The sequence below is a fragment of the Lepisosteus platostomus genome, chromosome 15 (assembly GCF_059453375.1).
Source record: "Lepisosteus platostomus isolate fLepPlt1 chromosome 15, fLepPlt1.hap1, whole genome shotgun sequence".
NCBI lineage: Eukaryota > Metazoa > Chordata > Actinopteri > Semionotiformes > Lepisosteidae > Lepisosteus > Lepisosteus platostomus.
In genome coordinates this window covers 17,714,665-17,742,267 of record NC_142625.1, presented here as the reverse complement: position 1 = coordinate 17,742,267, position 27,603 = coordinate 17,714,665, and the positions used below count along the sequence as shown (strand labels likewise).

Genomic DNA, 27,603 nt, shown 5'->3' with positions numbered 1-27,603 from the left:
AACTAAAACATAACTTTGAGTTATTAAAAATATAACAGCAAGAAAAGTGCACCATCACCACACAACGGCATCCATTGGCTTGTAGTATAACCTGTTAAACTATCCATTCAAACAACAGTCTTATTAACTCAGACAACAGCCCAATTTCAAGAGCCCAGTACACACCCTATAAGATGTGTCAAGGTGATCCAATCTTTAAACCTGGGGATCTGCAGAACAGCATGTTTTATGCATCCTTCACCATCACCTTAAGGTCTTTGAAAAGCTGTTAAACTTGCGTAATTAAGTCAGTAATTAGTGGGATTGGCCAGTTAGGAGCTGGAGTACATCCCTGCAGAGACAGATCTAGATTAGATACCCTTGTGCTACAGCAAATATGAGGCCTCCTAACCCAGGGGATTTGTACACCCTTGAGAATTCAGGGGAGCAAGGTCACAGCAACAAGCTCATTATGTACGCAGAGATCATCCCTACAAATTAACAAGCCATCTATTATCTGGTAAGTTAAAGGGCATTAAATGCAAATTATATCTGAATTTTAACCTGTTATTTCAATGAAGTATGTGTATTTTATGTGGGTACATTCATCCAGTCCATTGAGACTTCAAGTTCATGATAGACTCATTATTTAATAATAACTGTTATATTGGAAAATGCAATTTTTTATTTCCTTACTTATTTAATCCAATTTTTGTGAGGGAAGAATAATAAAGGTATTTAAATATCCTTAGGTTTTAATGGAAAATGGAGAAAAATTGCCAAGATTCATTTTGTTCTTTGTTTTTAAACTAAGTCTAATCAAGTGGGAAGGTTGAGAGCCAATGGCTCAGTTTGATTGTGCAGACCTTGACCCTATAAGGTGAAAATCCTTGTGAAGCCTTAGCAAATTTAAACAGGACAGACTGGGTATGTTGAATCTGCAGGTATTTCAGTGAGTGGGCAGACTGTATCGATTGCGGAAACAGTCTGTCTCTTCTCACCCTGCAGCAGAAGTAATGTTTCTCCAGCAAACAATTCTGGGATTCATCACACCACAGGATGAAAAGTAAAAAAAAAATATATATTTTTTTAAAGAAAAATCTTTCTGCCTTTTTATTTGTAAGATTAGCATCCTAAAAAGCTGTCTAATGCTTTCTCTTCTTTTGTGGAACTTCGTGAGGCAAAAACCAAGCTTCAGTTTTTAACTGAACAGAAAAGTTAATTCAATAACCCCTTAAATTAGTGCAAGTGTAAAGAGTTACTAAACAATGGACACTCTAAAAGGCAGCACTAGTAGCATGTGCCAATCACTTATAACAATTGTGACACTTAGTGTAAAGTTTTGCTGGGAGGCTGTGACAATAATTATAAATAAATCACCGTAGATCAGAAGGTGTTCAAGTTGAGCCACATCTTTTGTGCTTCTATTATTACTTTGGTCATGCTTTGATAGTAAAGAGGGTGAAATTAGCTTTGTTTTTGTTGTTTTTACTTGGCTTAACACTTATCCTCTACATCACTTTTTAGCAACATCAGTTTAATAAAGCAAGAGGAGAAGGCTACACTAAGATTGTACTGTCTTTTCACAATCACTGCTTGAAACACTAGGAGTCTGATGCAATGCAGAGCCAGACATTCGCACACATCAACCAGTCATTCTTGTTTTCTTTCAAAGAAGAAAACTGCATTGAAAAAGAATACAAGTTTCTCTTTTTTAGTTCCTGTGGAGTGAACACAATGCTTTTCTCCAGTATTGTTTTTGTTTATCAGTTTTAAAGTTCTGAGGTAGCTTTTCAAAATTAATGGATGACCAGACTAGTTGTGCCATGGTGCAGATAATTAGATAATTCTCAAACTTTGCTTGTTTGCATGTCAGATGCGCAGCCAGTTAATTGCTCGTGTGCTCAGCTACAATGTGCTCATTAATTCTTTACCCCCAATGACCAAACTATTCTGATGAGCCTGAGGTGCTGAAATGCCATTATTTTGTGCTTTGACACTTTCTTGATGAAACTGAATAGTCATGACAATGAAATACTGTAGAATTCAACAAAAGATGTGTATAGTGTGCACACTTACATTTGCACAAACGCATGCATGTGCAAATATAATAAATAAAATACAAGTACAGCAAATGTAGATATTCAAAGAAATCACCTTCTTATAAAATATGCATAAATTCAGTCTGAAACTGGTTCTGCTAACATGTATAAAAGCTATGCTATGCAATGCTGGTGGGTTAAAGGAGAAAAAGAATCTAAATTCTATGATTATTTACAAAAAATATATGAAGGTACATACTATAAGAATAGCTATAGCTGAGAGGAGGGCATTGAGTTCATATTGCCCACACTATTGGATTGATAGTATGTTATTGATCCACAAATCTCATCAAATGTTTTCTTGCAGCCTTTTCTTTCCCTAGGAAGTCGGATAAACAACATGGCCAGGCAACTTGTTCCAGACACACCATGGTGTTTTGTGTGATGTACAGCCTCTGTTTTGACTCCTAGTGCACCCACTTTTTCTCTCATTTCCTCTAGTTTCATTTCATTCTTTTGCCAGTTTCTATCCAGGATCTTGAATATGTGAAACAAACCCATTTGCAATCTCATTTTTTCAAGATGCAGTTTGATTTAACAAGTCTGAGATGTTTTGAAACTAGGAATTATTATTAGTAGCTCTACTTTGAGCTCTTTCTGAGACAGAAGTCTTTTTTTATTTGAAGTACATTACCAAAGAAAATTTAAAACATGGTATCCGAGACGAACATAGTCTTAGGTTGTCTATAGCACAGTCTGACAAAGGACTGTTAATAAGCTACAACCTTTCTTAGCACAGATATGATTGGTGTGAAGTCTGTAAAAATAATAAACTGTAGGGCCTGAACTTCCAATTAACATCCTCAGTTTGAGGGTGATGTGGGAGAGAAGGCTAATTACTAGACATTGGGTTTTAAGGACACAAACTGTATCTTCCCTTTGGCAGAAAGATGAGAACAAGCTCTTCAGTGGCCAACATATCGGTTCTCTATCTTGTTTTACAAGTATGTCTCACCACTAAATTCTCAAAGTATAATGTGACACAAAGGGTAAATGATGGGACTGTGATGCTCTATCTTCTGTCTTGTTAATTTTTTGTTTCATACAGTAAATGATGTCTATACATAGATAGTGAGAATAAAGAGGCACTGACAGGCTCCTCTGAACTACTCTCCCACCAACTCAAGTCAGTCTTTTGACCTTTCAAGCTCCTCAGCGACTTACTGTACAGCATGTCCAAGTACAGTAGCATAATGAAGAACAGCACATTTCGGATTTGCTACCTTACTTTGACTAAAGTGAATCTGCTTCAACAAACGCAAATATATCAGTTAATATAGTACCTTCTTGCTTCATCTATGACATCTCTGGAGTAATCATTATCCTGTAAGCCTGGATTAAATGGTTATGTACTGTAGTGGGAATCTTTTTACACTTCCCTCAAAGACCCTAAAAGGTGTTAGTTAGTGATATAGGGGGTTAGGAAGGGGCATATGGGGTAATCCTTTCTTTTCTTTTCCAAATAAATGTCATGTTTATAGTTCAATATGGCCCTTCCCATATCCTCACTTTATAATATAAAACTAATGTATGGCCATTATATTTTCCCCCAAGGGTGAAATAAAGCACCACCATTGCTGCTGTAGTTTTGACTTCTTCAAACTTATGACAGAATATCCTGGAAAACTGTCACTTAGTACCTTGACTGTTTCTTTTTTTACTTTCAGAAAGAACCACACAGTATGAAATATCAAATTTAAAGTCCCTCTTTATCAGATGATGATTATTTTATTTAGATTATGTCCATCTTTTATTAAGAACCCAAGTGAACTTCACTCAGTGCATAGAGTTTCAAATATCTCTGTGAGCCAGAAATAGTGGTAAAAATAAATATTCTTCCCAGTTTGATTTATTAAAACAGGTAGATACTTGTCAGTGTTGTATAACAGAGGGGCAGTGTGTCTCAACATTTATTCCACAAATGGGATTGCTGTTTAAAATAACTGCTTATTAGGTACAGTATCTTACCTGTGTCCAAATTAAACAACATCTAATTAGGATTTCAAATCTTCCAGAGCTCTCTTTTAAGTAAAGACATAGAATAACTGACAATCCAAATACTATAACGTTATACTGTATATGCTATATGTATGTACATAGTATATAATAATGCTATTGTATATCTAAAAAGGACTATATAAATATGGGAAGGAAAACACAAACATATTCATTCAACTAATCTGTAACATTCTGGTAAGTGGTCATTAAAAAACTACCAAGAAATGTGCATATAAAATATTTTAAAGGTCCAATTTTAAAGATCAGATAATCCACAGTCTTCAGGACAGTTAATTTCAATGTCCTGATATTTACCATCAGAAAGATAGTTTAATGATTCCATTTCATGGGTCCAACTCTGTTGGGAAAACTGATTTGGACTCCCAGGTCGTGGAGTTGTCTACTTATAATTGCATTGTCTCAAATTATTTGCTAAAACAATTCAAGTGCATAGATTCTGCTTCCGAGTTTTATAAAATCAACTCAAGATGCTCACAATTTAGTCTCACAATTTAGATATGTAAAACAGAGGTTGGGACTTTAATACTGTACATACAGTATGGTTTGGTTATGTGTCATCTTTCACTCTCAAGGGCAGAAGATATGTGAACCTTAATCAAGTACTTCCATTAGGTGGAGAAACTTCCATGTTTTTAAATATTAGGAGTCTACATTGGACTCATTAGCGTAACTGAATATTTATTTTTTCATTTCATTTATAGCTCTTAAAGCAGACAATGGCTACATACATGTGGGGTATCTTCTTTCCAGATACAGTAACTGTTGTAAACTGGGTAGAATAGGCTAATATCTGTTTTGCCCTTGAAACCGTTTACATGTAACATTAGAGTTAAATTAGAAAGATTTTTATGAAATTCAGGTATGGTGGGAAATTTTCTTCAATAATCATTACTATTATTTTAGATATTTTTGCTTGGATACTGTATGAGTCTATTATACTTAATTTTAAAGCCCAAATAAAGAGACAAAGCATGATAGAGATGAAAAGGACATATAATCTTACATGAATGTCACATACCACATGTGCCTAAAAATGTAATATACTGTGTAAGCTCCTTACAGCGTTTTACTTTGTTTAGGTTTTCTGTTGTACAGTATGAATCTGTGTTTCCTGGAATAAAGAAGAGTTCCAAAAACTGTTAAAAATGGGGTTTACCATCTTATAGCCCTCGTGTAAAAAAAAATCCCTACAGCTTGTCAGTAGAAATGAAAACACTTTCTCTTTAAATACTCCTTTGAAATCAGATTAGATTCGGTGAGAGCTATTTGCACACACTGAAAGGTACAGCTTGAGTTTATTTAATTATCTGCTTCTGAACAAGCTTCCAGCATAATGAGGCTGGTGTCTGCTGCAAGGAGACAATAAATGGAGGGATATTTTCCAGGGTGGAAAAGCCAAAGTGACAAAATATTAATATACATATGCAAATTAGTTTATTTTTGCTATTAGCTTGTTTTAAATGTGTGTTCATGCTGCTTAGTGGTCTCTGTCCTTAGTGCTGGAGACCTGCTGTCCTTCAGGTATTATACTGTAGGTATCTTGACTCAGGGACTCAAGATTATGCTAATTGTGAATGATAATTAATAGAGAGAAACACTGAGCCACAAATATTGAAAGGCCCTGTAGCTCTGCAGGGTCAGGCTTATAGGGCCAGTGGCCACTGAAGTTGTGTTATTACGGTTTAGTGAACAATAGAGAGGGCAGCTTCAATATTGCTGCTTAGGAAAGAAGCACTCCTTACAGGCAAATGCTATATTTTGGACATACCTTGTCAATACTTCACAAATGTTCCTACCTTTTAACCATAAGATATTTAGCTTCAGAACATAATAAAGAAACAAAAGGCACAAGATATTAATACTGATATGGAAAAGGTGTGATATTTGTGCATCTCTTTTCCTTTGGAAAGAGTGTGAGCTTTACATTGCATTTTGTTTTATAAAAGAAAATGACTTGAGCAGTATTTCGTAAATACCAGAATTCTGTCTGCGTTTATTTCTGTTGTACATACATTTCAAATCGCTTTTAATGTGTCAGCTGCTGCTGTTGTTATGAAGTTAATCCTTCTACAGAATTGCTGCCTCTTTTTCGTCTCCCTTTGAATAAAAAATGATTTTATAGCAACCAGATAAAGGGAAATAAATACATTTGTTACAAACCTCTGACCATAAACTAGGAAAAGCTCAATTTGAAGGAGATCTGACAGAGTAGAACTGATGTTAAAGTAAGTGCACTGAAATGGATTATGTCTGCAGAGCTCTTAGTCACTCTTAAAAACTGCTAAAACCTTCCCAGTAGATCCCTAACTGAAAAACAAAATAGTCAGATATTCAAGTGATGAGACAAACAGGAGCTTAAAGGACACACTCTTGGTGTAATGAATGGAAAATAACATCCTGAAAGCAATTTCCTTGGATTTCAGCTCCCCCTGACTGCCACCAAATACATGTTGGACATCAGCCAGCAGCATGAACAGCTTGAGCAGGTCATGGCATGCACTGTATTTGACAAGGTTTTCAAACATTTGTTTTTTAATCCCATCACATTTTCTAGCCGGGGTATCTTCAGCTAAGGTTGTGATGGTAGCAATGATGCATGAAACTGGTTCCACTGGTTTTCAGCTGAAGGCTTTCTGACACTATATTATCTGAAAGTTTCCAAGAGGTTCAAACCTCAAAAGCTGCACAGACCACTATAGAATATATACTATATTCTTTAGAAATATAGAACTGATGTAGAATTTTGGTGCAGCAACTTTGATTTAAGACGCTATAGGAATGTTCTATAGAAAAAATCTACATTTCTCATTGATCATTCTGTGGTAAGAAGCAGTCTAACATTATTTCTGTACATGAATCTGAAAGCAGATTGTCTAACTTTGAGATTCTTCTGACAAAGGGTACATTGTTGAGTTATAATATGATATGATAGAGTCTGCTAGATCCAGCAGCTTTTCTCTACCATAAAGAGACTGCTAAAACCAAACTGTCCCACTACATTATCCATGTAGGAGAATACTGTAGGTCTCAGCCTCAACTCTGAGCAAATGGTACCAAGTCCTGGAAAACTATGTCTTGATTTTCTTTACAAGTCCATTGTGGGAGAACGGTGTTGCTATTTTAAAAGACTTAAGACAAGATCAGAAGCAGAAATGGGAACAGTGTGAAGAGTTTATAGCAGATTCAGGAATGCAGACAGAATTGTCTAAGGGTTAGGTAAATTCTGGTTGTCCCTTCAGCCAACAGGAAAAGAGTCAGAACATACTGTACTTGTCCGGTCTTGTTGTAAAGTCTGCTCAGCTCACTTCCAATTTACATGCTTCTCTTTCCTTTTGCGCATACATGCATATACAGTAGTTGCACTGCTTTCAGTTGCAGTTCACTCTAAGCTTAAAAAAAACAGACACAAAGTTATCTTGCACTGCCAGCTGTTTTCATGGAAGCCTCCAAAAATGAGGAAGTTCTCCCTCTCCTGTTCAACTATCAGGCCCCTCCTGATTTCCTTCCAGCAGTTGTCCATCTGGCTGACATGACTGGCAACTGCAGTCTGTGTCCAGCATGGAGAGCTAATTAAGAATAATGAATATGCCTTAAGGACTCTTAGTTAAGTTAAAATGTACACATTTGGTTAAGAGATTGTGGCGAAGGTAGCAGAATAATAACTGGGCTTGTGGCTATAATGTGTAAGCAGGCTTCTTATCTGCCTGTTTAACTCAATTGCAAACCTCAGTGAGATTGAAAGCCAGTAGCAATGACCAGCAGAAAATGAAGATGGCAGTCAACATTTCATCCTTTTCCCCCATTTCTTTGCTTCAATTAAATGTTCCCTATGTAGCTTGCTTTTTCCATCTGAATTTTCTAGGTAAAGTCTCCTTGGACCTCTGTTGAAACGTGTAGTGAGACTATCCAGATCAAAATAAACCTCTTGGTTGTGAATGTGTCATAATCATATGACTTGTGTGTGATTAAATTTACCTGCTACTGTGTCTGTAGTGTAGTGGGTAGATCTCCATTCTTATAACTTGTGAGTTGTGGGTTCAAGGTCCCACTGTAGTTGTATTTTGAGTGTGGTGCTTTACCCCAGTTGACCCACTCCACTTACACTAGCTGTTTAAACGTGGGCTGGTATTTTGGTAGTAATTCCTATGATGGACCGGTATCTTGTGTTCCCTTATTCTCTCAATGTTACAGAAACCAGGATAAGATATGGTCTGAGATGTTTTGGATTGACATTTTTCTGTTACATAATTAGAAGATTTCTTCTGGTGTTAAGGAAACCTTGGGTGGGGTTCTGCCTAACACACATTACCCCTCCATTAACAGGGGCTCTCTGATGGACTGAACCAACATATTTGATTTCAGTGTCAGGCCTCCCAAGTGTAATACAAGTCCTTGTTAAGCAGAGACAGGCTGTTTGGACTGTTTGTGCTGGAATTGTTCCTATAAAGGCCAAGTTTTATCTGACCAGGGTTCAAGTATTATCCCTTTTGTCAACTAGATGTTTGTATGCACAGCTGAATTCTGTCATCACAATTAACTAAAATTATACAGCAGGTCTTGATGTGGACTCTCTTGTACATGGCAGATATTTATGCCATGGAAACAGAGTTGAAGGAAAGCAACAGTTCCATTGTGGGATGATGATGTTGCCATTTTAAAAGACTTTGACAAGATCAGAATCAGCAAAGGGGACAGGGTGAAGGGTTTCTAACAGATTTAGGAATGCAAATAGAATTATCTAAGGGCTGTATACGTTCTGGTTGTGCGCCATTTCCAAACTTTGATTGGGATGCCATTGCTAATGTGTACTGTACATACATGTACACTGAATTTAGCCATTACATCACCTGAATGTCTGCTTGCCTTATTCTAGAAACTGCAGTTTGTGGATAAAAATAACAGCTGCAGGTGATAAAAGAGTAGCCTGTGAGACATTAATAATGATAATAATGACGATAGCGGTAATAATAATGATGATGCTTCAATATCCCCCCTTGTTCAGCCTCAGTGCTATTCCTCCCACTGCCGCAGGCACAGCAGGACAGGCTGCAGTGTTTGTACTGTACAGTATGTGCATACTACGTCCTACTTGTAAGTACTGTTCATGTAATTATTAAAATGTTACTAAACAGTGTCTGTATTTGCACTGTGGACTAGAACCAACGATATTTCGTTCCACTGTATACTTGTATATGGCTGGAATTGACAAATAAACATGAACTTGAACTTGAAAATGATGAGTGAGTGACAGACCATAGCCTTAAGCACATACCTAAAGACTGCATAGATGAGAGTAGGTACAGTGGAGGTGTCATTTAATAACTTAAAAATGATTGCCAATGGAAGCAAATTTAGCTGTGTTCTCCCAGCAGAAACTCCCAGACCAATAATTAGACTCTCAAAATGGTAGGCAACACATGACAGACTTGAGTAGCATTAGGCACACTTTCACCAGCTTCCATGACCAGAACATTCCCTGGATCCCAGTCCTCTTAAGTACTGGTACTGTTCGATCCCACATAGCAATAACCACAACACAGCCGTTACCAAAGGCAATCCTCTGAGAAGAATGCAACAGGATTGAGTGCAAATGTCTCAGAACCATGTAGTCTGCAACCTACTGTATATTTTGTTTAGGTTGTTTCTTGCAGTTTGCTGATACTCAGCATATTATGGGGTTGAGGGTGACCTGAACTGCTCAAACTTTCTTAATTTTCTTCAAATAAGGCAAAAAGACACATTGCTCTTCTTAGTCTTTCTATCACAGATTCAGCACAGCTTTTCTGTTTTTGGCAGCTCTGCACTAGAATCCTACAGTGGTAGTAATGAGAAGATGAAACTTTGCATCCCAAAACCTAGGTGGTTAGTTTTAATTTCCCATGACAGACAACACAGAAAGCACACTCAACACTTTGCGTATTTGAGTGCTGTCAGTATCCATCAGGATCTTTTTCACCTGCTTACACACTGTACTGTACATACTGCAGTTTAAGAAAACAGGCTCCCTAAACAGCTCTGACATATTTTAATACAGGATGATGGGAGGCTGTACACCATTATCCATTTGAATTGTGTTTATTTTTCCGCTATCACTTGAAGTACATGATCAAAATTGCAACAGGGATATCATCTATAACACAAACCGACATTTTTCATCACTTTACAAAAGTTAAATATTTTTCATTGGTACAGGTAGCTTGGTATATGCTTGAGAAGAATAATTCCTTTTACAAATTCTCTCTGACCTAATCCTTACTTGTTCTCATAGTTTTAATGATAGTTCTGAAGCCAAAAATATAGTTTTAGATACTATACATCATAAATCATTTTCATGAAAATTTATTTTTAATTGCTTTTGTAAAGGAGAAATTGGTAGGGTCACCATACAGCAAAGTGTAAAGTCTTCTTAAAATACCATAACATGACAACACCAGCCCTCCCTGCATTCCCTGTTTACACTGCAAAACTGCCATCACCTTATCTTTTGCCATTTTAAGCTTTACTGCTCTACTCTCTGACATTGTTCCCCTTCTAGGGAGGAATGGGCAGACCTGTTGCACTCCATGTTGGCTTTTCTGACACACTCTCTATCTGTCACTCTTCTCTCAAACTCTCTATACATTTAGAATAGGAGTATTCATTCTCACCGAATCAACTGTCAGTAAGTCTTATACTGTAGGTCCCCTGATTACTCTGTGGTGGGGGAATTCCACAAGGAACCTATCCAGACAGTTCTTCTCTCCTGTTGAATTCATTTCCTTCAAGTGCTCTAGACTCAATCAGCACAGCTGTCTCTCATTCTCCAGCACTTTCCAATTACCAGACATCCATCTTGGTTCAATATCGCACCATAGGGTTATCTATGGTGGGTCTGAATGATGTCAGAGGAACGGTACTCCTGTGCACATAGTGTAATTCTCGACATTTCTTTGCTATCCATATTTCAGTTTGCAGTACATGAGGTGCTTTGGAGCTGATGACTGTTTAAAGTAGGTCTAGTCTAGTCTCTAAATACTGGCTGCATGAAAGCAAAGCCTCTTCCTTCAGCTTTCTTAGCTGTGGTACTGTAAGTCACAATAAAATTCCCACTATGCTAAAGGTACTCCTTATTTTTTTTTTGTGAAAACAAAAGCAACTCATGGGGCAATGATTTAAGATTACATTCATGTAATTCAATGTATTTTTTTAACAATTTCAACCAGCAGAAATTGAAAGGTTACCCATGGTTTCTTGGATTCCAACAGCAAAAGGCATGTCTCTCTCTATGTTCTTTTGATTCAGAGGTAAAACGTTTTCAGTGGTGGTTGAACAGTTTAGAGAAAATCTGTGAGTGTGTCAGGCTGATGAGGTTGTTTCTGACAGAATGCTTTTTTGTTATTTTAAATTTGTCAGCCTGCTTAGGAAGACGTCTTAGTTAAGTACATCATAATCTAGTATGTATACTGTATACAATACTGTAGTCACAAAAAAACGAAGGAGACTAACTATTGCAAGCTTTAGCTTTGAAAGTAAAACCGCTCGTAACAGTACAAACTTAATGAAATAGTTTTGCAAGAAACCTAAAAGCTCAGATTTTGAAACACTTATGTAGCTTAAGAATTTAAGAAATTTACTCCATGATTAGGGGTTTCTTGATGAGCTGGGGGTCTGTCCACAATTTTGACATTGAAGAAACCATGGTTTATTTTTACAAGAGCATAGGTTGTCATAGTCAAGCAGTCCCAAAACAGCCTTGTACTGTAACATCACCAACACACACAACACCTTAACACAACCATGCTAGCAAGTCACTTTAATTTTCTGCATCTGCAAAAGGCCTGTCATGCAGACTCAAGGGTGGAACATCTCCAGATTCCTAGTACTTTTGATGGTCCCCTTTCAGGGAAATCTGTGCAGTCTTGATTTGTTCTTCTCTCTGGATCTAACTTATTCAGATCCTTCTTTAACCCTTGTCTTCACTAATCATCATTCACTAAATTACTCAGACACTGGAGTATTCTACCCAAATCACACCATGTCATGAAATCACTTCTTTCTTCATTAAGCTTAAACCCATCTAACACTTGCAATGCCTCTTAGTACACTTAGTACAGCTTAAGCTATGATTCCTCAAGCATCCCTTTGCTCACCATGTCCCAGAAGCCTATAAGCCAACTCAACCCTTTGTTATTGAGCATTTTCTCTGGAGTGTTAAGACTAAGACTTTTTTCCTCCTGGCTGCTATTATACACCTTTCCATTAGTCCAGGGGAGTCTTAGTCTCTCCACAGAGAGCCTATAGTTACTGACTCCACAGAGAGCCCATAGTTACTGTTTGTCTCCCTAATGTCTCTCACTCCATGTAGATACAAATTATTCAATTATACCAAGTGTGTGTCATTGTAACTCTTTTTTATCCTTAATAGTTGTCTTTCTCCTTTAGCCACTTCTCACTTTCTCACAATCCTATAAACTCCTGCCTGTGGTTCCTACTAGCATAAAACAAATTATACTTTTCCCCCTCATATCTCTCTACAAAAGCCATTTTCTTTCTCAGGCTGATATGTGACAAACTGACAAAACAGATGACATTTTTTTTTTACCACAGAGTTGTCTCCTTCAGTATATGAATGTTTTTTCATGTGTGTCTTTTTGAAGAAAAACCTTTGGGAAACAATTACGAAATTTGCTTTAGAGGTGATCATATATTTTGGCTGGACAGAACCCTTCCCTACTAAATAACAGGATCTGAAATTGGAAACAATTGACTTGTAATGATGTTGATAACTTCAAGTTTTATAGCTCACAGAATTGCAGATAGAAGCAAGGTACCTTTGGGTTTGTGCACATCAGGTAGTTGGTGCCAGCAGTTCAGCTACAGTACACAGCAGGTATGGTGAAATGAGGTACAGTATGTCTTGCACAGTTAAATTAAAGGAGTAAATCACTTCTTTCATATCACAATTCTCTAGCAATGGTCTACACTGATTCTTTTGTGTACTAAGCTGTTCATTAATTGAAATTTAACATTAAGTTAAATTTAACTAGGCTCAAAGATTATTTTAGGGAAGCAGTGTATATAGGTTTACATTTTACCCACGGGGCATACAATAAATTAAAAGATGGAGTACTGTACATTGCTGTTGTTAGGGGGGATTATAAAATCTATCACCATTTTTAGTTTAGATATCAATGGTAATTTTACAATGTTTTAAAGGGAATTTTGCAGGAAAACTTTTTTAGAAACAAAATCTGGTATAAATTCTAGTATAGATCTGGTACAGTATAAACAAAGTCTGGTATAAAATGTAAGCGCTGCTGACTTGTACATTATAATCTGTACAATGTCTTTCTTGGATTCAAGCTGTACTGCCCTGCTACTGTACATTTGAAACTTGTAAGTTTTAGTTGGAACAAAAAGAATGGGTTTATTTCAACGTCCTTAGTAGCTTGATATACAGTAATAGCAGTTATGATTTTAGGTACAACAGAAGAATGTACCTTTTTCACCAGTGTGGACCCTTCCATTGTACCTTTAAGCAAGACACTTCTTCCTGATTGCTTCAGTAGGCCCGGCTGTATATATACTGTATATACAGTATATATTCAGTTATCAATTAAATCTTTTGTGAAGCTCAACTGCAATGGACTATCATCCCAGTTTGTGTGAGCCTTGTACTCTCAGTCTTCAAAAATCACATTATGTTTAATTACGTTCTGGAAGAATGTACAGTATGTTAATAACTTACAATCTTAAAATTATATTTCTTCATTTACCTTCAGACTTGCATGCTTGTCACAGCTACTGTAGAACACAATATTTTGTGTTAAGGGAGGACAGAAAACTGTCTAAATAAAGCAGTAATAACAGTAATCAAACAAAAATATGTGTGCAGCATTTATTATGCTTTTACTTAGAACTTTATACTTTGTGTTAGAGCTCAAGCAGTGCCAGAAATGAATATTAAAACCCCAATTGAGCCACAATAAACTTATAGAGGTCAATAGAAACTATAAGCTTTTAGTGTGGCTGGTCATGTCTGATAAAGCTTCACAGTGGTTGTCTGCCTGTTATTAATATCTGTAATCTAAACTTTCAAGTGTTCACTGCTGTACTTTTAAAAGCTTGCTAAGTGCATAATGGGCAGAAAAGGGGTTTTAAAATGTGAATATCAAATTATGTTTTATTATATTTTGGATTCAAGGTTATGATAATTGTTTAAGTAACCCCGTTGAGTAAAAATCTACATAGGAAAATAAGTACTGTGATAGTGGACATAATCATTCTGTGCCTTATTTGGGCAAATATATTACAGTATATCAGATATTAGATGGAGAAATGCATCTGTAGCCAAACACCTCCTGTACTTGACTTTCACCTCAAATATGGAAAATCAAGATGAAAGTACTATCCAGGATCATTAAAATACATTTGATAAATGTCCTCAAAATGCATCTTCAAAGACAGCTGTACTATGGATATCCCCACAACCATTTTCTTTTACATTTGTTGGAACTCAATTTCCTGTAATTAGTATTTGCCTGCATTTGAATAGTAGTTTTGAACCCTCAAGGATGGAAAATTTTATAGGAGGATTCAGTTAATTAATTCATTCACTTTTTAATCTGAACGCTCACTTGAGTGATGTGTTTGCCATTTTGTACCAGGAGGGGTTGTGACTTACAGGTGGTCCAGACTCAAAATCTCCATTAGAAAGGTTTTTTAATTGTGCTAAATCATTCATCACCTTTCCTTGTAAGTTAATTTCCTTTGGGAAGGGTGCTATATAACATAACAAGTCTGGTAATTGTATTCTTATTTGTATTCATATTTGTATTAACAAAATTAGTTAAATAATTGAATTAAAGGGTAAATATATGTAAAATGGATTGAACAGGCCTAGAGTGGGATTTTGCCAGGATTCCCATTCTCTTTAATGTCCATGTAGTCAGAACATCAGGTTAACATCATCCAAAGGAAAGAACCTCCTACAATACAGTTGTTTCCCTTGTTGCTACTGCTAACTACTGGTCTAACACCACTTCCAGCAGCAACACGGTTTTCCTCAGAGTTCTCCTCAGTCCAGCCTTAGATCTGACAAGTTCAGGCTAGAATCAGGTAATACTGTTTTCTTGAATTTTATATTCATTCAACAACCTCAGTTGTGCTACTTTTCCTCAGGGGTTTAGTTAACCTGGAAAACAGCTCCTCGGCACTTCATGTTTGTCCTTCTCTTCAGGTTCTGGATGCTACTTCCAGCATTTACAGTGCCCTTTGGGTACAGATGTAATAGATGTGTTATGTTTACGTAGCTGGCGAAGTAATATTGCGCTTAAGGAACTCGGAGATAAGGTAGGCCAGAGGGGGACACTTCTGCATAGCCTGTGGCAACACATCCAGAATTTGCAGTCTGAATTTTAGGACTCTGAGGAAGCAGTCTGAGATATTTTCATATATCTATATATTTATCTGAAGTAAGGTAATCCGCCGTTGGAGTCAGGCAAATAAACTTTTAATCAGTTCACAGTCCCAGAAAAACGCCATATCCCAGACATATCAAAATGTCTTATTAAACAGTGCTTATTCCAGGTGCATAATTCCATATGTACACAGCGTTAATATGGTAATTGCCAAAAGCTGTCATGGTGGGTGTTGCTGTTGGTTGAAACATATTCTAGCAAAAAGTTTTTTTTAATTCTACTTTATTTAAAGCAGCAGAATTCAAATTACCACGTACAACAGCCATGTTATAACCATCCAAATATCTTTGTAGTTATCACAATACAAATATCTTTAATGTCCATGTAGTCAGAAACTCAGGTTAACATAACCGAAGGATGTTTAGTTCTAACATTACAAATAAATACGTTTCAGCATTATAACAAATACAAATCAGCAGCTTGGTGTTATTGTGAATGCTGTCTTTGTGTCACATTAAAGTTGTTTCATTTAAATAACACTACTTCATAGTTCTGCATCATCTAAAGTTTAAAAGCTTCAGAAACTCCAACTACTGTAGTATTTATGATGAACACCTGTCAACATTTTAGCCTTCTTCCGGTTCTCTAGCTTTCTACGTTTTGTAGACTTTTTTTAAAACAAACTTTATTGAAATAATACTTCTCGCTTTGTTCACTTTATACATTCTAGAACAAAACAGATTTTTTGCAAGGACACAGGATGCACTGGCAATGGAAATTATTTAGAGAGTGGGTTGAAAGAGCGTTAAAGAAAAGTGTATCCAATTTAGAGTTGAAAAGCAGCCTCTCTGCCTCATTTATTTCAACAATCATTTTCATGTTAAGGTTAATAAAATACTATATTTCTTCTAACAGAAAAAAAATGAATGTAATACAAGTAGTTTTCCTTCTGCTGAATTTCAGGTGTTATCTTCAATGGAACCAGATTATAACTTTATTCTTCTAGATTGTGGAATGATCTGCAATTAGAAGAAACTCATATAAATGTTATTTAATTCTACATTTCTCTTTGTACTATGAAACCCAATTAACCTACCTGCTAGTCAGTTAACCTTTCATTGGTCTTGGTCAATGAAAACTTGGAATGCCTTGAAATTCCTTCCCCAGTAATCTCTACACTGTGATGTAAATATTCTTTCTTGGGCTGCAGTTTGAGTTTATTGTACTTTGGAAACTGGAGAATGTGGTCACATTTAATTTTATCACCGGCAAAACCCTCTGGTTGATGGGCAATGCATTCCTGATCTAATATTAATTTGTTTACAGGAAAAAAAAGGATTATATGAAGCCTTTGTTAGAATCTTAATGTTTTTCTGTGAATGGCTATGTTGTATTTTATTACTGCATTCATTTTACATTTCCTAATTGTTCTCTTTTACTTTTGAGTTTCCTTTTTATTTAGTTGTACAAGAGTTATTTTAATGTGCATTTATTAATTATATCAGTTAATACGAGGATATACTGTATTTTGCACTTTGGAGTATAGGGAATGCTGAGATTTAGGTATCATTATCAATATCCACTTAGGGGCTATTAATGGAAATTGGGACATTGAATTTGAAGTGTCTCTTCTATTATTTATTTCACATGTTCCTGAAACAATAAATACATTTCAATCAACAAAGCCTATTTTGAAGCCTTGGACCACATGTGATCCGCTTTCTTGATTCACATCTTATGGTTATGATGGCAATGCTGAATTCATTTCCCTTTCAAATGCTCCTCCAAAAGCTTGATGCATTTATTAATGCTCTTTAATGAGATCTGTAATTATGGTCAGCTGGGAATCCAATGTTTAATGCCTTTCTTCTTCTGTATAAAATATCAATGGATTAATCTAGCTTCATAATAGAAGCGTGAGGCTTGCAGAATAAAATATGCTTAGTAACATGATAGTTAAAAAATATTTTGGAGGGTAAGTGTGCGTCTTTATCCTCATTATAATTAACACAAACGTTTAAACAGATTTTATGGAAAATGTGGATGTTTTGTTGAAATTATGTGATCTAACTTGTAAAAAAAAAAAGATTTTCTAGTGCTGATAATTGTGCATTACAGTATCTCCTTTTTAGTGCACATTTTCCTTATGATTTGGAGTTTTGGTGTCATTGACTGTGTTTAAATCACTTCTAATAAATGCAGTTTCCTCCTTAAAATATTCAAACATATATGAAGCCCCCAAATTAGAAACAGATGGGTTTAATCCTAAATAGTTCCCTACTGTGTTGTCAGAGTTCCGTGTTATTTTTAAAAAATCTCATTCTGACAGACCCTAAAGGAAACATATAAAGGGACTGCAAATTCTCTCAGATTAGCATTTTTAATGATCTGCGTGATTCCTTTTGAATTCAGTGAGTCATGGCTCTTTGTGAAAGGCCATCAGCAACTGACTGCCAGTTTCCCCCCTTACTTCCGTCACTGGCCTCAGAGAGAGGTATACCTGTAAATGATGCTCCATAAAGAAAAGGAAACTGGGTACAAGGAAAAAAGAATCAGAAGGTTTTCTTGTCTTGTTTGGCATCTGGCCTCAGACCTCTCTGCTGAGTCAGAGGGAGGTGTCAGGGTGGCTTTAGGGATTGTAGAGGATGAGCTTCTATCGCCAGTATGATAAGTCATGTCTTTCCTCTCAGTGTGGCTGGCATTGAGCACATTTGTAGCAGTCAGCTCTTTAACTTAAGGATCAGAAAAGCTGAGTATATTGCCAAAGATGCCAAATCCACTTTCCTTCACGGGAGAACAGCCCTATAATATCTTAAACCTAGTCTTTGTGTATAATTTGTTCAAGAGAACTAAATTTAGTTCAAGAATCATTTTTAAGGAAATGACAAGAGAATACTTAAAAAGTCCCAATGAAAGAGACAGACATTCAGTATTAGTGGTACAGCATAAAACAAGTGAATCACAGTTTATTAGAATAATAACTATTAGTTCTTAAACATACAGTACTGTATAACATGAGCAGAACAGTGATGCAGTGGTTAACATTGCTGCATTGCAGCACCGAGGACCTGTGTTAAATTCCAGACTTCTGGTGCTATTTGTGTATTTGTGTGTTCTACCCATGATCACGTGGGTTTCCTTCAGGTGCTCTGGCTTCCTCCCAAAGTAAAAAAATATACACTTAGGTTAATTGGCTTCTGGGAAAGTTAGCCCTGGTGCAAGTGTCTGTCTCTCTCTCTCTGTGTGTGTGTGTCTGCCCTGTGGTGGACTGGTGTCCTGTTCACGGTGTAACCTACCCTGTGCCCATTGCTTACTAGAATCGGCTGTGGCTCCCTCACGTCCCTAAATTGGAAGAACAGGTTATAAAATGGATGGATGGCTAATTTGAACTCATCATGTGTTATACTGGGAATAGCAGTCTCATATTTGCAGGGGGCCCTGCTTTTTGAGGCACTAATGTTGTCACACCAGCTGTACTGTCTATAGCCCTGCCAGTAAGCAGTAAGCTACCCACAGTCCTCAAAAGTATTGAGACCTCCATGAAACTCTCTTCCCTCGCTAGAAGCTTTAATTTGTGACAGAGCATGAAAGTTCAGCTTCATCGAGTCTTTTCCATGGCTTGTTAGATATTTGTAATGGTACATGAACATTACTGTGGAGTAGTCCTGTGGATCATTAGGATTCATCATTTCAGCTCAAGCAGTAAGCATGTTGAATGAAAGAGCATTTCCAGTGCCGTTCATTACCTGCATTGACTTGGCTTCCTACTACAGGTTCACTGTCTATAGATTGTTCGGCTTCTAGCTTTGCATAAATATGCTTTTAGTTAATCTTATTAATTTAAATTTTGTTTATTTATTGTATTTTTCTGATTTGTATATCTACAGATAATGAAATGTATTAATATTATTTTTCACTCATCTCTTTCTCCAGAGTGCCTTATAAGATTTTACTACGTCCCTCTATATTTAATATATATTTTTGAACAGCTACACAGAATCATTCATCATCGTTTTTATCTAAAATGTACTGTATGTAACCAACATTTCATTTTTAACGTCAACCTGGCCAAGAACACCACTGCAGTAGAAAGACAAAAAAGAGAGTGAAGAGAAAGGATTAGTTTAAAAGTTATATTACAGGATTAGCAATTGCAAGTTAAATTAATAGTGATTTAACCCTATAATTAAAAAGACACTCTGGTACAAAGCTAGTTTTAATTTACTCTGTGATTCTTTCCAGTCATCTGTTGCAGCATAGTGAAAAGAACTGTTCACAAAAACAGTAATTATAACAGAGAATTAAAAAAAAAACTGTATTATAGGTTGAGCAACACATAAAATCAGATAAAAGGAAAGCATTTACAATTAAGGTAAGTATGAGTGTGTTTTGGCAATGTGTGATGTCAGTATGTGTAATGCAGAACAAGGTTCTTAAATATACAGTAACTGCGCACAGAACATGAATATGACTTCAGGTAGTTTACAATCAAAGCTGGGCTATTATGTTGTATGTGAAACTATGTACTGGAGATTTTAAAATTGAAGATTAGGTGCTGTTTGGATAAGAATTTGGGAATTTTAGTGTTCCCCGGGGATTAAGTTGGGAATCACTGCAGTGTATGCCCTCAATGCTGAAATCCATTGCTTAGTACTGTATATGACCATCTTTGCAAGAGTTCCCAAAGCTGTCTGTCTGAAAGCTAGCTTTGATATTCCATCAAGAGATAACTCCATTCTTTAGTTAAGAGCTCATCTACAGGGCTTAGATATTGGGAGGTCTGAGCTAGTTGTCTTAGGATGCATTTGTAATGTTTGTCTCTGAGGGAGTTGTAGTTTTGCTTTGACTGCACATCCTTTACAGGAATCACTTCTGCCTACATTTCCCAAAAGACTCGTTAGAAGTAGATCCAGGCTGTCAAAATATTTATTAGACTTGAAAATTCTAAAAAAAAAATAAAAAATAAAGCACATAGTTCTCAAAATGAACATCTTATGTGAATAATACTGGCATGAAAGCTGACAAGTTATAGTGTAGAGCCAGCCACCTATTGATTTCTGACTAGCTGGAAATAGCACACTGATTCGCTGAAGAGAGTTTTCTTAATATTTATTTCACAGTGTTGCTATACAGTACTGTTGCACAGCTAAAATACAATTATTCTTCAGCAAAGAACACCATGTTATATTTTAAAAAGTGAGTAAACAGATTTCTTAACTATTTTAATAATAATTGTACTTCAAGTTATGTACTTTTATTACTGTAAAAGGTGACCAGCATTTTTTGTGTGAGTGAAGTGCAAATTGTCAAATTGAAACTTGGTACTGTATACTGTAAACTTGTACAAAACAGCCAATAAAAGCAGTATTTCTCATTAATGAAGAACACCACAATACAGGATTGTGCTGCCACACATGAATAATGAAGATTGCCTTGGTACTTGGCATGGTTGAAGGCAGCCTGTCAGTGAGAGAACATGCCCTGGAAATAGATGCTCTGCCTCAAAAATCAATCAGTCCAGTCCAGTGAAACCAGGAAACCGGATCTAGTAAGGACTGTCCATATCCTCATTGGCTAACAGTCATCACCGGTGTCTGATACAGCTGTGTAATCATTTCCAAACTGCAGTCACTACATAAAACACTGCGTAAAAAATTCACTGACAAAAATACACTACACTGCCTAGAAAATGCCAGGTAGAAGCATCCTGATCATCAGCAGAATGACTCACTCTGTCCCTAAAAATAATGAGCAGGCTCAGAATGCAATTCAAGGATAAAATCTGAGACATAAAATTGCCATTTTCTGTGGCCCACAGGTCTGTCCGAGGTATGAGCAGGGATAGTGAAGTGTTTTATTCAACAATCAATGCCACCTTGCCCTTCAGAGATCTGAAGGAACTCATTATGTGTGGAATGATGATAAGCATAATGCAGCCTGTTTTACTGTTTCAAGCCAACTGGTGGGGCAAAGGAAGTAAGAGAGAAACCTTAGAGTTCAGAAATACAATGACCAAGTCCTTGAACCAATCTGCTCCTCAATCATCAATCAGTGAGGGAGTGTTGATTCTTCAGGAGGAAAATACAAGACCACCCTATACAAAAAGGCACAATGTCAAGTAAACAAATTAAAGGGGTAGCCAGATTTTTCTCCTGTCCAGTAGAACATCTGAAGGATCACCTTGCCAATGCAAAGAATAACAGATGTAACATACTGTAATAATGTCAGTGTCCATAGGACGTGTAAGTGCTGGTAGGACTGTTTTAATGCATAGTGAGGTCATTGCATTTTCATTCACATTTTATGTGGTTTTATCTGATATACTGTATATATATGCTTAAAATATTTTATTAACTTATTTAAAACTGAAAGTTAAATTTGTTTTGTGCATCAATCTATACTCACAGAGTGTCAATGTGTCATAATTACATGAGGGAGTTAGTGATATTGTATTAAAATGGCAACTGGAGACCCCTGCAGAATTCGTGTTAATTGTAGAATCTACTTGTCAATATCTGAGAGATCTTGTATATCTTATGTTTATACTGTATAGGAAGCCATAGCATATCACATCACTTTCAATAATCACTTATCCAATACAGTGTTGTGAGACTAAGAAGCAGTGGGCACAAGGTGAAATACTCTGGATGGGACACAAGTCTATCAAACCAGGAACAATTTTTACAGATGCCAGAAACGAGAGCACCCAGAGGAAGCCCACATGAACATGAACAAAACATACAAATTCCATACAAATAGCACATCAAAAACTGAACCAGCACAAGGCAGCAAGTCTAACCATTGCTTAATATAATATTCTTTCTTTATATTTTAATGTTACTACAAAGCCCTTTTAAGAGTTCAAAGTATTCCTAAAAGGACAATTGTACAGATAAAACTGTACACCAATTGTAGAAATGCAAAACTTACTCTGTTAAAAAATACTTTTGTTCCATATGAATACCATGTGCCAGGCTATATAAAGTTATTGCAAAGTCAGACTACTGCAATGCAAATTAAAGATTCTCCGCCTATAATGTAGAGGATAGAACAATTTATTATTACCCAAAAGCTGTTTAATACTGCATCTGAAAAAGGAGAGGCTTGTAGCATTGGCCATTTATTTTTCCAGTCTATTGTGCTTGCCAGCATCTTTTGGCATTCTAATTTTAAGCATTTTAAGCATAAATGAATAAAACATGTTGGTGTTCTAAGAAATGTGTATGCTATTAAATGAGGCTGTGCTTATTTTCACAACATGAATTACAACTTTTTTTGTCTGATTTTCTTAAGCCCTTAAATTTCAACGTCTGTGGAGTACCTCTGAATTAACTTTTAGTTCACATCAAAACAGCATATCCTTAAGATTTAAAAGTAATTCCTTACACAAAAGTCAGTTGTAACTGTAACAGATCAGTTTTTTTTTAAAAAATAGCTTTCCAAACCACTGGATATGATATGGAATCTAGTGCAGTATTTCAGATGCCTTGGGGTTTTGGTCGTGAGTTTCAGGTGCTGTGCCAGTCTGCAGTGGTGAAATGGAAGGTCAATTCTCAGAAGAACTCTCCAGTTTGAGCTACTGTATGTGCTCATCCTCACTAATGGTCATGTGTTCTGGGTAATAACTAAAAGCACAAGATCACAAGGCCAATCAGTAGAAATTAAGTTTCTTTCCAGGGCTGTTGAGCTTAATTTACATTACAGAGAAACTCAGTCAGCTGGAAGTAGTGCTGCTGCTCTTTGGATCTAAAGGAGCCATACTGAATGAGCGGGTCTAGGCTCTTAGTAAGCATGCCTCCCTGGAGGCATTGATTGGAGACGCACTGGGGACATGCTGTCCAGCCTAGACCTTAAGGCTAACCAGAGGATATGCTGGAGAGATTTCATTTCTCAGCCGGCCAGGAAAATGCCTCTTACTGGAATCAATGGAGGAGAAACAGATCTCTGAGGGGACCAGACATCTTGAGACAACTAAAGATTGCCACCGTGCCACAGTGATCCTCACCAGAATGAGGATTGAACAGGATGGAATGGAATCTATGACACAGTCATGTAATCCAATGAGCAAGGTTTTTTTTTTTAGTTTATTAAATACATAACATGATTCTTGACTATAACCATAGTATAAATTTACAGCATGTACTGTACATCTGATTGAAAACCTTAGTCCTTGCCTACTACTGTCCGAGCCATTTAGTACTACGCTGTACATACTGTATCTGCAGTCTCTTATTGTGCCATACGCTCCTTCCTATCCCCATCCATACAGTACCTCCTCTCACTGGACTTCCTATACCTCTTCTCAATTCTCAGTTCAGAGTCCTTGGCCTTGAGTAGCCTACAGGATCCTTCAGTAACAATAACATTCTATTTTACTCAATCTAATTTTCAGTTTGATCATTTGTTGCACTTACTCAATACAAATGTTTAACAAATGATTACTGCATATTACTGATTTGCATCTACACTACATGTATATAAACTTTATGATTGTTTGGACTGATTTATTTTTTTTCAGGCATTTCCTTTGTACTTTCCATACTGGAATTATGCCTAATTGTAAATGTATTGTATCTTGATTTTAATTAATCATACTGCATCCATTGTTTGTTTTCATACCTGCACTTTTTGTGACATTTTTTAAACATTATATGTTGACCTGGATAAAGGTTTCTGCCACCCAAATGCATGTTTTATTTTCAATTTTCACAGATTTCTTTTTCATAAATGAAAATAGAATCAATGAACAGTAAATGCATATGGAATGGTACTGTTTTTGTTGTTTCATTGTTTGCTGCAGTTACTGTATTATACCTACAAGAGACAGTGCATACTGTACTATACTGTACGTTACGAAATTGTGTGCCTTTCCCCTTGGGTTGACCGTGAGTTGGCTCTTGCACTGCTGCCCTGATTGACAGCAGGGGTTGAGAGCTGATGCCAGCAAGCTGTGAGTGATTGAGTCGTACACAGACGAGCCTAGGAGCTTCAGTCTAGTGGGCAGTTCTGGGTGAGGGTGGGTGCCAGGAGTCATGTCCTGTCGCAGGGCACTGCTGTGGGCAGGTGATTAAAGGCTGACTCCAACAGGGCCTGTGCTTTGGGGTTGTCACAGAGCGAAGGATAGCAGGGAGAAGCTGCAATTAGTATAATTAGCTAACAATTTCAGAAAGAGACTGACAATGTACATGTCATTTCTCATTACATCCTCCACCTAATTGAGACTTCATTTCTTCAATTTGCTCAAAAATAGTCACATTTAGAATTGGAAATGATGTTGCACTCCGTACAGTTTGGCTCTTCATTTACAATATCATATTGTGCAGTGGTACCCTGTGTTCCTTCTATCTGGCATCCAACCCAAATACCTGGCAGTATTTGTAAGACAAAATACATGCAGTTACACATGCCTGCAACAATTTCAGATGTCTCCTTTAGGACATCTTTAGTTTTTCCTATTATAAAATTTACTGTGTATTCACTTTGTGATTAATGTTGGAATCTTCAAGGATATGTGCAGGATTTTCAGATCCAATTCCTTTAGATTTTCTAGAGACAGGTGAAATGTTACTTTTATCCCAGGAAGAAAATATCTACAAAAGGTAAAGTGAGAGGGAGTTGTAGAGCATGTGTTATAGACCACAAGGTTTAGAAACGTTTGCAGCCTAATTCCATCCTATTCCTCCAGGAGGATTTCTTTCATTTGTTGAGATTGTGTTAAGGGCCGCTATGTGTTGGAATGAAATTCATATTCCTCTAGTTTTCAACTTTTAGTTCTGCCCATGGAAAGGAATCCTGTCTCAAGCTCTTCAAACCGACAATTGTCTTTACTTGTCATAGAGTCCGGGGGATTCTAAATGTTTTATAATTGTAATTGTAAGCAAAACCAATTTTGTCATATTTTCAAAACCCATTATTCTCTGTTCTATAGAATGTTCCAAATAAGGGGGAAATAAATATTAGCTAAACCAGGTTTAAAAAAAATAATGCCATTCAAGCAAAATATCAATGAATGAATATAAACCAGTGTAAACCACCAAATCATTAAACTATGCTTACAAACAAATGTTTGCTCATCCTTTGCAAATGTTTTTTTTTAAAAAGTGAAGAATACTACTGGGATTCTCACAAAATATCACTGGAGAGTTTTAATCAAGAACAACAAACAAAAATGTTTGTGCATGTCAATATGAAAGTACAGTAAAAGCTTGAAATTGAACCAATTCAGTGAAAGATGCATTGGAGAAATCTTTTTAGAGGTCATAGTTTCCCCTTTCTGTTTTTTAAAAATGCACAAAGAGTTTGTCTACATCTTTAGCAAAAAGTATAAAAAGAAAAGAAAAACTGTGTTAAGGATGAGCCTTGACTTCGAAGCCTAAGCAGCTTCAGTATCCGTTGTTCAAAGAAAAAGCTTTATAAAAGCCATTGAAGAAGACTTGACTGCTGTGATAAGCTCACTTTAAAATGGCGCTTTTGAACTCTTCTTTCTATCCATGGAGTTTTACTATTCTGTAGTGGCTCTTTCAGGTTGTCAGGAAGAGAGACAGCTTATTAATCAGCACTAGTGAAATAAAAAGCTAGGGGTCACAAGACACACCACTGAGACTCTACATACAGTCCCAGAAATAAATACTGACACTCTAAATACTGTAAATCGTATACCTATATTTAAGTACTGTATTACTATTGTTTATTAAAGTATGTGATATCCCTTCTGTGTTTGAATATTCATTAATCATTGTGCACAGCAGCTGAGATTTGTAATGGATAATTTAAGGCAAGGTGTTAATACTTATTTCAGCAGCTCTGTAGTAGTCATGATAGTAGTGCCAACACCATATGATGCTGTTGCTTATCTGACTACTGTAATTACTGAGTAGCTGAACATGAAAATCCAATACACCACTGCCCCCATCACATTCACAAGTGATGTGATCTCAGCTAACCTTTATTGAAGGAGTGGGTTGAGATTAGAAAAAGTACTCATCTGATTTCTGCTGTTTAATCCCAGTATAAGTAATTAACTCGTAGATCTCTCCCATCTCAAGGCTTTCAAGAGTTTTTTAAAATTGAATTGTACTGATTCTTGTCAAACATCTTTGTATGGTCAGTAAAACGGACATGGAGATCTTGTACTTACACAACTCCTTCTGAAAGATTTCTTGGTACATTTTTCCAATTCTTTGTCCCCTTATCATCTATAAAGTTGCTCTCTCCCCATTTGATTACCAGTTGTGCTATCAATATAAATATCTGGTGAAGTATTGTAGTCATATGACTAATGAGACTAATGCTCTTGTGCAAACCATGTTCAACTGATTCTGGTTTCTGAAAGTCCTGTATAAGGGGGCGGAGTGGTGGCTCTGTGGCTCTGTGGGTCTGCGCCTGTGGCTGGAAGGTTGCTGGTTCAAAACCTGCAGCCAGCAGAGAAATCCTACTGCATTGGGCCCCTGAGCAAGGCCCTTAACCCCAGCTGCTCCAGGGGCATTGTCTAAATGGTCTTAAAGACCAGAATCTTCCAGATATTCACTCATTTCTTTGCTTGTCATCTCATCCTGTAGATAGCTGAACTTGACTTTGATATATTTTATGACCCATACCTCAGATGACTTTCATTTTTTTTGCATCTGGAACTTGCATACAAATGATATGCCAGTCAAATGTAACCCATATATAGACTTTTAGTTATTTATGTCAATTCATATATCCAAGGTGACTTACAGTATAAGAGTTTACAGTAAGAAAGTAATTAGTAATTTGACAGTATATTCAGTTAAAGTATGATGGTAATAAGATGGGATGGGATCTTTAACAGTGTTTAATTTAGAAAGTGTCAGTTTCCTAATTCAGAATGTAACCTGTGGAAATGTATAAAAATCTACTTATTAGACACCAATGTCAACAATTCAAACCGATACTGCCCTATATAGAGTCCTGGCAGTCTATGACAAACACCAGCACTCAAATCGCCACAACTTTCCTCTTTCCCAGCTTTAGCATAAACGCTGACAGAAACCTTTTTACTCCCACCTGGTCCTATAAGCCTCTTAATCAGCCCATAGGAGTGGCTAATTCCACACTGAGTCTATCCTTACTGCTTCTTTCCC

The 27,603-nt window shown here is 36.6% G+C and overlaps 1 protein-coding gene across 1 annotated transcript in view; it reads left to right on the top strand.

Annotated features, from left to right (window-relative positions):
- cdh22 (cadherin 22) overlaps window positions 1-27,603 on the top strand; it is a 290,864-nt gene that overhangs the window by 84,671 nt on the left and 178,590 nt on the right. The gene's annotated exons all lie outside the window — the stretch shown is intronic.